The following is a 12701-nucleotide window of genomic DNA, read 5'->3' on the forward strand; positions in this document are numbered from 1 at the left end:
TCTCTCATTCCGTTAATTTTTACCATCATACTGCCAGTCCACTTCTTTCTGTCTCTCTTCCAGATTCCTCATACTGTTTTTCTCTTTAACAGTCCATCTCTTTTTTTCTGCTTCTGCCTTTCCTCATCTTCTCACTACTGTTTTTCTCCATCCTTCTCTATGCCTTATTCCTTTTTGTCTCCATCTTTTTATCCGTGTCTCTGTCTTTTTCCGTCTGTATGCCTCTACTTGCCTTTCCTTTTTCTTTCTTCACTTAGCTGTCACCATCTGTCTCCCTGCTTCTCCTTTTTTCTTTTTCTGTAGGTCTTTCTCAGCCTGTCTCTTTCTTCCTTTCCTTCTCTTTGTCTTTTTCTGTCTTTCTCTATCTTTTTGTCTCATTTTCTGTCTCTCTGTCTTTATCTGTCTCTCTGGATTTATCTCTCTTAGTCTATCCTTTTTTTTAATATATTTTCCATCTCCTTTTGTATTTCTCTATTTCCTTTCTCAATCAATCTCACTCCTTATATCTCACTCAGACTGCCTTTGTGCAACTCTTTCTCTCTCTGTGTTCCTCACACCCTCAACCATGTCTCTCAGCCTGCTTGCTGCCATTTTCTGGAAAAAAAAAACAGCTTAGAGTTTTTTTTCACCTGAAATACAGAATCTGAGGGCATTAGTTTCTTTAAGTCTCAGTGAAGGAGCGTCAGCTGCTGTAAATGATATCTTTGGATATCCGGAAAGTAAATCCCCAGTAGAGACGTTTTTGTTTTTTTTCCAAACTATATAATATCACGTTAAAACAGCATCAGAAATTTGCTACTCACAGTAGCAGATCAGAAAGGACCCCAAATTAAGATCCCAAATGGATGTTTGTCATCCAGATGACAAACGTTTGTTGTGACTCTATGTATCCACACCAAGCATCTGCTCTCTTTCATTTTAGACTAATCCAAGAGACTCTTTTACTCTTTTTACTCAAACGGTGGTTAGGGCAGCTACAAACATACACTCAGTTGCCAGTATATGCTCATTCTTTGACCACTTAATCAGATATCCTTGAGTAGTCTATATCAAATTTAACCTCTTTTTCTACAGAGGAGACACTGACATTGCTGCCAAATTACATTAAAAATATGTTAAAAAGGCTACTGGTGAACTTGCTTTACCTAATTGGTAGGTGTACCTAATAAAATTGGCAGTATGGACACAAGGCATGTGTATGTAATAAATGGCTATTTTAGTGTAGACTGGATGTTTATTTCTCCCATTATAATAACATCTGCTGGTCGCAGAGGCTTTTTCTATTAGACCAATAGTAAAGGGCACTGTGCCAGACTCACTTCACATTCATTCAGGTGACCTGTAAATTAGCTTCTCAGATGGAAAATGTGAACTCGTGTTGACTCAATACAGCGGTAACACTTTACAATACGTGTACATAACTAAGCATATACTAACACTTAACTACCAGTGTATTAACAATGAGTTAATACATCAACTAATAATTAGTGCATCATGAATTAATGATGAATTAATGATATGTATACATTAACAAATTAATGAGTGACATATGAATAAACATTAATAAAGCCATCTGTTAACTATTAACATATTGTTAACTAATGCTGTTAACTAATTAATTACTTACTGTATTAATTAACATACTTTCAGTAATGCACAATAAATTGTATATGCAGAGACTATTTAAATTAGACACTGTTTATATATCATCTTTATGTACATGTATATAGGTCAAATTATATACCTGTAGTTATCAGGTCTTGAACAACAGTTGTAGTTGGTGTTTTTGAGAAGGTTTCACACACAACACTGAATAAAGCTGACACTAACAATTTTTTGGATGGTAGACCATTCTGAACACACCTGTGGCCTATCCTGGTAGTGACATGTTAATATATATATATAATTTAACTTTGTAACATTTGTTTGTTGTTTCCTTAGTCGCAACTGCTTTTCATATGCCAATTTTTTGTCTAAAGCAATAACTGACAGTAATTAAAATTCGAACATTAAACAATTAGCGCAGCTAGCTTGCTAGCTGACATGTCACACAGCCTGAACAGAACAACACATTTTTGACAAAATTGTTGACCTGGCTCATTTTTATTGACTTAAAGTGATAATTTGATGTGTTTATTTAAAATGTAGTTAGTGTAGTTAGTGTTTCTCTAGTCAGACGACAGGACGAGTATGAATTTTAATGAAATTTAGTCTGACAGACTCGCTATACACAATGAGAACGGCTGTGCTTTGTGATTATGGTTATATTTACTGGTTGCCAAGTCGGCAACATTTTAAGTCAGCTTTTAAATATACTTCAAATTTTACTCTATGCACATATTGCAACATGTCTACGAACATCAGAGACACCATAATGCGAATAAACAATTTCACTGTACTGTAAACATGCATACGTATAAATGACAAAATCATTCCATCTGCCCTAGATTATCCAGATCCTTTACAGTATTTTTGTCTGCAGGATTCAGATGCTGTTACAGATTTCTTGCAGACTCCTGTTGGGATAATAACTGTTATACCTGAAGACAGCCAGCAACCAGGTCCAAATACCCTGCACCTTGAGCCATCCAGCACTGGTATCATACTGGAATGTAATATTATTATGGATGGCATTGCAAGTCACACTCAAGCTATTTGCTTGACTTGTGGACAAATACATTAAACATGATTGAACATTTGTGCTTGTTAAACTGTGCCAAATTAAGTAATATTTTGATTGTCTTAAATGTGGATGTTTTATTTGTGTAATTAATAATAACTCTTCAATGTTATTTACATGTATATTCTGTTTAAAGTAGGAACTGCTGAATTACATTGAGTAAATAAGTCTGTCTTAAGTAGACTTTAATGGTAGACATTAAGTAACCATAACTTGAAAATAAGTGTTATACAGTGTATCACAAAAGTGAGTACACCCCTCACATTTCTGCAAATATTTCATTATATCTTTTCATGGGACAACACTATAGACATGAAACTTGGATATAACTTAGAGTAGTCAGTGTACAACTTGTATAGCAGTGTAGATTTACTGTCTTCTGAAAATAACTCAACACACAGCCATTAATGTCTAAATAGCTGGCAACATAAGTGAGTACACCCCACAGTGAACATGTCCAAATTGTGCCCAAATGTGTCGTTGTCCCTCCCTGGTGTCATGTGTCAAGGTCCCAGGTGTAAATGGGGAGCAGGGCTGTTAAATTTGGTGTTTTGTGTACAATTCTCTCATACTGGCCACTGGATATTCAACATGGCACCTCATGGCAAAGAACTCTCTGAGGATGTGAGAAATAGAATTGTTGCTCTCCACAAAGATGGCCTAGGCTATAAGAAGATTGCTAACACCCTGAAACTGAGCTACAGCATGGTGGCCAAGGTCATACAGCGGTTTTCCAGGACAGGTTCCACTCGGAACAGGCTTCGCCAGGGTCGACCAAAGAAGTTGAGTCCACGTGTTCGGCGTCATATCCAGAGGTTGGCTTTATAAAATAGACAAATGAGTGCTGCCAGCATTGCTGCAGAGGTTGAAGACGTGGGAGGTCAGCCTGTCAGTGCTCAGACCATACGCCGCACACTGCATCAACTCGGTCTGCATGGTCGTCATCCCAGAAGGAAGCTGACGCACAAGAAAGCCCGCAAACAGTTTGCTGAAGACAAGCAGTCCAAGAACATGGATTACTGGAATGCCCTGTGGTCTGACGAGACCAAGATAAACTTGTTTGGCTCAGATGGTGTCCAGCATGTGTGGCGGCGCCCTGGTGAGAAGTACCAAGACAACTGTATCTTGCCTACAGTCAAGCATGGTGGTGGTAGCATCATGGTCTTGGGCTGCATGAGTGTTGCTGGCACTGGGGAGCTGCAGTTCATTGAGGGAAACATGAATTCCAACATGTACTGTGACATTCTGAAACAGAGCATGATCCCCTCCCTTCGAAAACTGGGCCTCATGGCAGTTTTCCAACAGAATAACGACCCCAAACACAACCTCCAAGATGACAACTGCCTTGCCGAGGAAGCTGAAGGTAAAGGTGATGGACTAAACCCAATTGAGCACCTGTGGCGCATCCTCAAGTGGAAGGTGGAGGAGTTCAAGGTGTCTAACATCCACCAGCTCCGTGATGTCATCATGGAGGAGTGGAAGAGGATTCCAGTAGCAACCTGTGCAGCTCTGGTGAATTCCATGCCCAGGAGGGTTAAGGCAGTGCTGGATAATAATGGTGGTCACACAAAATATTGACACTTTGGGCACAATTTGGACATGTTCACTGTGGGGTGTACTCACTTATGTTGCCAGCCATTTAGACATTAATGGCTGTGTGTTGAGTTATTTTCAGAAGACAGTAAATCTACACTGCTATACAAGTTGTACACTGACTACTCTAAGTTATATCCAAGTTTCATGTCTATAGTGTTGTCCCATGAAAAGATATAATAAAATATTTGCAGAAATGTGAGGGGTGTACTCACTTTTGTGATACACTGTATTTACTTAACTTTTTCAATGCAACCGGTTTCCTGGATATCTTTAAGTAAGATCAACTTAGCACATTTTACAGTGTAGAGATGTTTTTGTATAATTGTACAGTGGGGCCAAAAAGTAGAAAGGTGAGAGAGGTCTGTAATTTTCATCATAGGTACACTTCAACTATGAGAGACAAAATGAGAAAAAAAAATCCAGGAAATCACATTGTAGGATTTTTAAAGAATTTATTTGTAAATTATGGTGGAAAATAAGTATTTGGTCACCCACAAACAAGCAAGATTTCTGGCTCTCACAGACCTGTAACTTCTTCTTTAAGAAGCTCTTCTGTCCTCCACTCGTTACCTGTATTAATGGCACCTGTTTGACCTCGTTATCTGTATAAAAGACACCTGTCCACAGCCTCAAACAGTCAGACTCCAAACTCAACCATGGCCAAGACCAAAGAGCTGTCGAAGGACACCAGGAAGAAAATTGTAGACCTGCACCAGACTGGGAAGAGTGAATCTACAATAGGCAAGCAGGTTGGTGTGAATAAATCAACTGTGGGAGCAATTGTAAGAAAATGGAAGACATACAAGACCATTGATAATCTCCCTCGATCTGGGGCCCCACGCAAGATCTCATCCCGTGGGGTCAAAATGATCATGAGAACGGTGAGCAAAAATCCCAGAACTACACGTAGGGACCTGATGAATGACCTGCAGAGAGCTGGGACCAAAGTAACAAAGGCTACCATCAGTAACACACTACGCCGAGAGGGACTCAAATCCTGCAGTGCCAGGCGTGTCCCGGCCCGTCTGAAGTTTGCCAGAGAGCATATGGATGATCCAGAAGAGGATTGGGAAAATATCATGTGGTCAGATGAAACCAAAATGGAACTTTTTGGTAAAAACTCAACTCGTCGTGTTTGGAGGAAGAAGAATGCTGAGTTGCATCCCAAGAACACTATACCTACTGTGAAGCATGGGGGTGGAAACATCATGCTTTGGGGCTGTTTTTCTGCAAAGGGGACAGGACGACTGATCCGTGTTAAGGGATTTTAAGCCAAAACCTCCTTCCATCAGTGAGAGCATTGAAGATGGAACGTGGCTGGGTCTTCCAGCATGACAATGATCCCAAACACACCGCTCGGGCAACGAAGGAGTGGCTCCGTAAAAAGCATTTCAAGGTCCTGGAGTGGCCTAGCCAGTCTCCAGACCTCAACCCCATAGAGTTGAAAGTCCGTGTTGCCCAGCGACAGCCCCAAAACATCACTGCTCTAGAGGAGATCTGCATGGAGGAATGGGCCAAAATACCAGCTACAGTGTGTGCAAACCTGGTGAAGAAACGTTTGACCTCTGTCATCGCCAACAAAGGTTATGTTACAAAGTATTGAGTTGAACTTTTGTTATTGACCAAATACTTATTTTCCACCATAACTTACAAATAAATTCTTTAAAAATCCTACAATGTGATTTCCTGGATTTTTTTTTCTCATTTTGTCTCTCATAGTTGAAGTGTAGCTATGATGAAAATTACAGACCTCTCTCATCTTTCTAAGTAGGAGAACCTGCACAATCAGTGGCTGACTAAATACTTTTTGGCCCCACTGTATATGTTATAAGTATAAGTATATGCTAAAGACAATAAAGTAAAACATAGTGTGTCATGCTGGTTTGCTCAGTTTGTTTCTTATGATCTCATATTTTATATAGCAAAAAAAGGTTTGGAAGTTGTGCATTTTAGTAGATGGACTTCAAAAGATATGCAACTTATTAGCAGGCATTTCACTAATTTTAAAGTTACCCCCTACTTAATTAATGATTTATTAATATATACATATGACTAGTAAATGTATATGTATGTCATGACTTTACTTGGTGGGGCACATCATCATGAATTCACGCTAAATATAGACAAATTTCATGATGCATAGATACATTAACTAATGATGTGCAAATATGTAGTTAGTTAATAAATGGATAGTTTATTTAAAAATTGAAATTTGAATCATGAAACCCAAATATCCAGTCAACAATGGATGGGCTATAGTCTCTATAACAGCAAGGTGGAGCTGCAAGGTAGATATGGCTAATAAAAGGGCAGGTAAGTGTACACTACAACATCTCAGCAATGCTGTTTTGCCAGAAACATTCATGTCGTTGCAACACACATTAACATGTCACTACCAGGATAGGCCACAGGTGTGTTCAGAATGGTCTACCATCCAAAAAATAGTTGGTCAGTGATGGGTTATGTATAACAGAAATGTCAGTATTTTTTTCCATGCATTTCCCAGCTTTATTCAGTGTTGTGTGTGAAACATAAAGGACAAGAAAACTGTGGAATACTGATTCAATTTACCTTCTCAAAAACACCAACTACAACTGTTGTTCAAGACCTGATAACTACAGGTATATAATTTGACCTATATACAGTGTATCACAAAAGTGAGTACACCCCTCACATTTCTGCAGATATTTAAGTATATCTTTTCATGGGACAACACTGACAAAATGACACTTTGACACAATGAAAAGTAGTCTGTGTGCAGCTTATATAACAGTGTAAATTTATTCTTCCCTCAAAATAACTCAATATACAGCCATTAATGTCTAAACCACCGGCAACAAAAGTGAGTACACCCCTAAGAGACTACACCCCTAAATGTCCAAATTGAGCACTGCTTGTCATTTTCCCTCCAAAATGTCATGTGATTTGTTAGTGTTACTAGGTCTCAGGTGTGCATAGGGAGCAGGTGTGTTCAATTTAGTAGTACAGCTCTCACACTCTCTCATACTGGTCACTGAAAGTTCCAACATGGCACCTCATGGCAAAGAACTCTCTGAGGATCTTAAAAGATGAATTGTTGCGCTACATGAAGATGGCCAAGGCTACAAGAAAATGGCCAACACCCTGAAACTGAGCTGCAGCACAGTGGCCAAGATCATCCAGCGTTTTAAAAGAGCAGGGTCCACTCAGAACAGACCTCGCGTTGGTCGTCCAAAGAAGCTGAGTGCACGTGCTCAGCATCACATCCAACTGCTGTCTTTGAAAGATAGGCGCAGGAGTGCTGTCAGCATTGCTGCAGAGATTGAAAAGGTGGGGGGTCAGCCTGTCAGTGCTCAGACCATACGCCGCACACTACATCAAATTGGTCTGCATGGCTGTCACCCCAGAAGGAAGCCTCTTCTGAAGTCTCTACACAAGAAAGCCCGCAAACAGTTTGCTGAAGACATGTCAACAAAGGACATGGATTACTGGAACCATGTCCTATGGTCTGATGAGACCAAGATTAATTTGTTTGGTTCAGATGGTCTCAAGCATGTGTGGCGGCAATCAGGTGAGGAGTACAAAGATAAGTGTGTCATGCCTACAGTCAAGCATGGTGGTGGGAATGCCATGGTCTGGGGCTGCATGAGTGCAGCAGGTGTTGGGGAGTTACATTTCATTGAGGGACACATGAACTCCAATATGTACTGTGAAATACTGAAGCAGAGCATGATCCCCTCCCTCCGGAAACTGGGTCGCAGGGCAGTGTTCCAGCATGATAATGACCCCAAACACACCTCTAAGACGACCACTGCTTTATTGAAGAGGCTGAGGGTAAAGGTGATGGACTGGCCAAGCATGTCTCCAGACCTAAACCCAATAGAACATCTTTCAGGCATCCTCAAGCGGAAGGTGGAGGAGCGCAAAGTCTCGAATATCCGCCAGCTCCGTGATGTCGCCATGGAGGAGTGGAAAAGCATTCCAGTGGCAACCTGTGAAGCTCTGGTAAACTCCATGCCCAGGAGAGTTAAGGCAGTTCTGGGAAATAATGGTGGCCACACAAAATATTGACACTTCAGGAACTTTCACTAAGGGGTGTACTCACTTTTGTTGCCGGTGGTTTAGACATTAATGGCTGTATATTGAGTTATTTTGAGGGAAGAATAAATGTACACTGTTATATAAGCTGCACACAGACTACTTTTCATTGTGTCAAAGTGTCATTTTGTCAGTGTTGTCCCATGAAAAGATAGACTTAAATATCTGCAGAAATGTGAGGGGTGTACTCACTTTTGTGATACACTGTACATGTATATATAAAGATGATATATAAACAGTGTCTAATTTAAATAGTCTCTGCATATACAATTTATTGTGCATTACTGAAAGAATGTTAATTAATAGTAAGTAATTAATTAGTTAACAGCATTAGTTAATAATATGTTAATAGTTAACAGATGGCTTTATTAACGGCTATTCATATGTCACTCATTAATTTGTTAATGTATACATATCATTAATTCATCATTAATTCATGATGCACTAATTATTAGTTGATGTATTAACTCATAGTTAAGTGTTAGTATATGCTTAGTAATGTACACGTATTGTAAAGTGTTACCAATACGGCTACTATTAACTACTACAGTTTTGCTTGTGCCAGCCAATCTTAATGGTTCTGGCAAAAGTCATGAAGAGAAATAGAAAGTCTTATTAATCAAGCAGACTGCTGAGCACATTTCACCCAGCTTAAAGAAGTGTCCCACTGATATATATTAGTACACAAAGGACCAAGTAATTTCTCTCTACTGTGAACTGCAGGAAATTCTCTCCTATTTGTCAGATATCAGTTTTACAGTGTGAGACAGATCCTTAATTTAATAAGGTTGTAAGCTGTGAGCAAATTACCTTTTGCAAAATGATTTTTTTCTTATAGGCTGTGGCTTTCTGCTATGACTGTGCTTAAGAATGGAAGGGAAAGTGAAATCCAAATTAACCTAATGCCCTTAACTCCCTATAGTAGCTGTACTCATTATGAATCCTGCATATGATTCAGTTTAAGAGCTGATTAAGTTGAAGAGCTTTCTTGTGCATGGTAAGTAGCTAGGCATCAAAGAAAGATCTTCTCTCTTTCATCCGAAAAAGTTAAATACGGAAAGCCAAAGTTTAGAAAAAATGATCATGTCAGCCACACTAATTATTGCATTATTACTATTACTGTATAACTACAACCCCAAATCAGAAAAAAAAACTTGGACAATATGGAAAATGCAAATAAAAATGCAGTTTTTTACAATTACTGTGACTTTTTTTTTGCAGACAGTATAAACCCAAGATTATATTTAATGTTTTGTCTGTTCTTCATTATATTAACTTCATTTTGTTGTTAATATACAGTACATCCAGACATACAACACATCAGTTTCAAAATTCTCCACACATTGTCTGCTGGGGACAGGTCAGGCTTGCAGGCAAACCAGTCCACTACCCATACCCTCTTCTTCCACAGTCATGCCTTTGTAATGTGTGCAGCATGTGGTTTTGCATTGTCTTCTTGAAAAATGCATTGATGTCATTCATCCTGAAGACAGCATATATTGCTCTAAAATCTCAGTGTACATTTCTACATTGATGCTGCCATCACAGAAGTATAAATTACCTTTGCCAAGTGCACAACCCATACCATGACAACCCCTGGCTTTTGGACTTGTCTGGATGGTCTATTTTGAATATATACACATTCAGTATATGCAACATTGCCAACAGGTGTAATAAATCAGTTACTTAAAGGAAATTTTGTACCTCCAACTTTGCAGCAACAGTTCAAGGAACACAAATGCACTTTCAACTGAATGGGCACAAATTCCCACAGACATGCTTCTTGTGAGAAGCCTTCTCAGAAGAGTGACTGTTGTTACAGCTAAAACAGATCACACTCAGGTCACTCTATTTTAATACAATGTGTTTTTAAAAAGGGATGTCCAACGACCACATGGTCAGGTGTCCAGGTGTCTAAATACTTTTGGCCAGACTTGGAAAGAATGGAAACACAACACTACAACATGAGGCTGTTTTTATTTATTCCATTCCTAGATGCTGAATTAAAAAGAGAAAGTGGAATTAAAAAGGGAAGAATCAACCTAGTATGGCTTAGTTTAGTCCAGTTTTGACTGTCCATCTGTAAATGTAATTTGACCTTAATTTTTATGATCTGTATTAAATTAGCTAATTCTATGTTCATTATTGAGGATCATCAACATGTTTTGGGAGACAGGCTATTATGTTTCTCCAAAAGCTGATTGATTAATGGGGTAATTAAGATAATAATTCATTTTTAGATCCACGATTATTCATTTATTTATTCATTGTCTGATTTACCACCACTTCATTCTGTTCAGGGTTGTGATAGATCAGACTTATTGGGCAAAAGGCAGGAAACACCCTGGACAGGTCACCATTTCATCACAGTGTAGACATACACATACACACACACACACACTCGCAATTTTACTAGCTCCAGTTGGCCTGCCTGCATGCATTTGGACTTGTGTGAGAAAAACAGAGCACCCGGAGGAAACCCACATGGACTCAGGAAGACACAGTATGTATTACATAAAATTTAGATTAAAGATCTAAAACATGAAGTTGTGACAAATATACAAAAATAAAAGAAATCAAGTTGGGACGAATTGTTTTGACAGCAATGTATTGCAATACAAATAGCTTTAACAGCATTTTTAATCCACTGTCTCTTGTCTTTTAAAATAGCTGTGTTTTCACAGAAAGACATGGATCACAGCTGAGGACTATGGGCCCACTGGTAGCAGCTTGACAGTGGTGAGACCTATCAATCTTCTGATCATCACCATTGAGCAGTGACTGGCAGAAGGCATACACACGTAACATCCACAGTAGGAAAAAACTAAGTTTAAATATAGCCCTGGCATATAAAATCAGATTTTCTTCACAAATAGACTCAGTAAAGTAAAGGCTTTGGTACCCATTTAAAGACCTTGTCAGTGACATTTAAGCAGTTTCAAAGTATAACCTCATATTTGTGTTTCTGTTTAATTCATTTGTTCATTGTGCAGTGAAGGAACTGTGGATAATGTGTTGCTTTGTGAGTCATACTGTATTGCTCACATATTCTAGGAACTATTATAAATCACCTTATGGGAGCTCTGTGTCAACAGACAGACTGAAAAGTAAATGTTTGGTTTATTGAAAACTACAGATGTCTAGGGAAAAGTATAGCTTATTGCCCAAACTGACTGATTAGGTTTATTCTAATGAAAAGTGCATAAAATAAAGAACAGAATATACACCAATCAGCCATAACATTTAAACCACCTCCTTGTTTCTACACTCACTGTCCATTTTATCAGCTCCACTTACCATATAGAATCACTTTGTAGTTCTACAATTATTGACTGTAGTCCATCTGTTTTTTCTGCATGCTTTGTTAGCCCCCTTTCATGCTGTTCTTCAATGGTCAGGACCACCACAGAGCAGGTATTATTTGGGTGGTGGATCATTCTCAGCACTGCAGTGACATGGTGGTGGTGTGTTGGTGTGTGTTGGGCTGGTATGAGTGGATAAGACACAGCAGCGCTGATGGAGTTTTTAAACACCTCACTGTCACTGCTGGACTGAGAATAGTCCACCAACCAAAAACATCCACCCAACAGCGCCCAATGGGCAGCGTCCTGTGACCACTGATAAAGATCTAGAAGATGACCAACTCAAACAGCAGCAATAGATGAGCGATCGTTTCTGACTTTACATCTAAAAGGTGGACCAACCAGGTAGGAGTGTCTAATAGAGTGGACAGTGAGTGGACATGGTATTTAAAAACTCCAGCAGCGCTGCTGTGTCTGATCCACTCATACCAGCACAACACACACTAACACACTACCACCATGTCAGTGTCACTGCAGTGCTGAGAATGATCCACCACCTAAATAATAGCTGCTCTGTGGTGGTCCGGTGAGGGTCCTGACCACTGAAGAACAGGGTGAAAGCAGGCTAAAAAGGTATGTAGAGAAATAATCACCCCCATTTCCTATTACATTAGAATGACAGTGAGCTAATCCATTTTTACAAAGCCATTTTTTTATTTGATACCTACAAAACCTAAATTGTTTACTTGATGTAACTTACACTTTTAATCCAGCTTTTTAGCCCTGCTAACATGGTTTTATCTCTTTCTCTCAAACACTTTCTGAGTAGGCTATCAGCAGGTAGTATTAGATTACACAGCCATTGTAAATCCATAAGTGATGTGCTGGTTTGGCACATCTGACACACACTGACACATGCAGCATCCGTGTAACACAGTACTCACATCTTAATTACCACTCCACCGCCCGGTACGACTCCATATGATATGTGACCATGGCATACATGCTATAAAAAGATGTTCAGTCCCGGTAATTTGATTTATCCA

The sequence above is a fragment of the Trichomycterus rosablanca genome, chromosome 3 (assembly GCF_030014385.1).
Source record: "Trichomycterus rosablanca isolate fTriRos1 chromosome 3, fTriRos1.hap1, whole genome shotgun sequence".
NCBI classification, from domain to species: domain Eukaryota; kingdom Metazoa; phylum Chordata; class Actinopteri; order Siluriformes; family Trichomycteridae; genus Trichomycterus; species Trichomycterus rosablanca.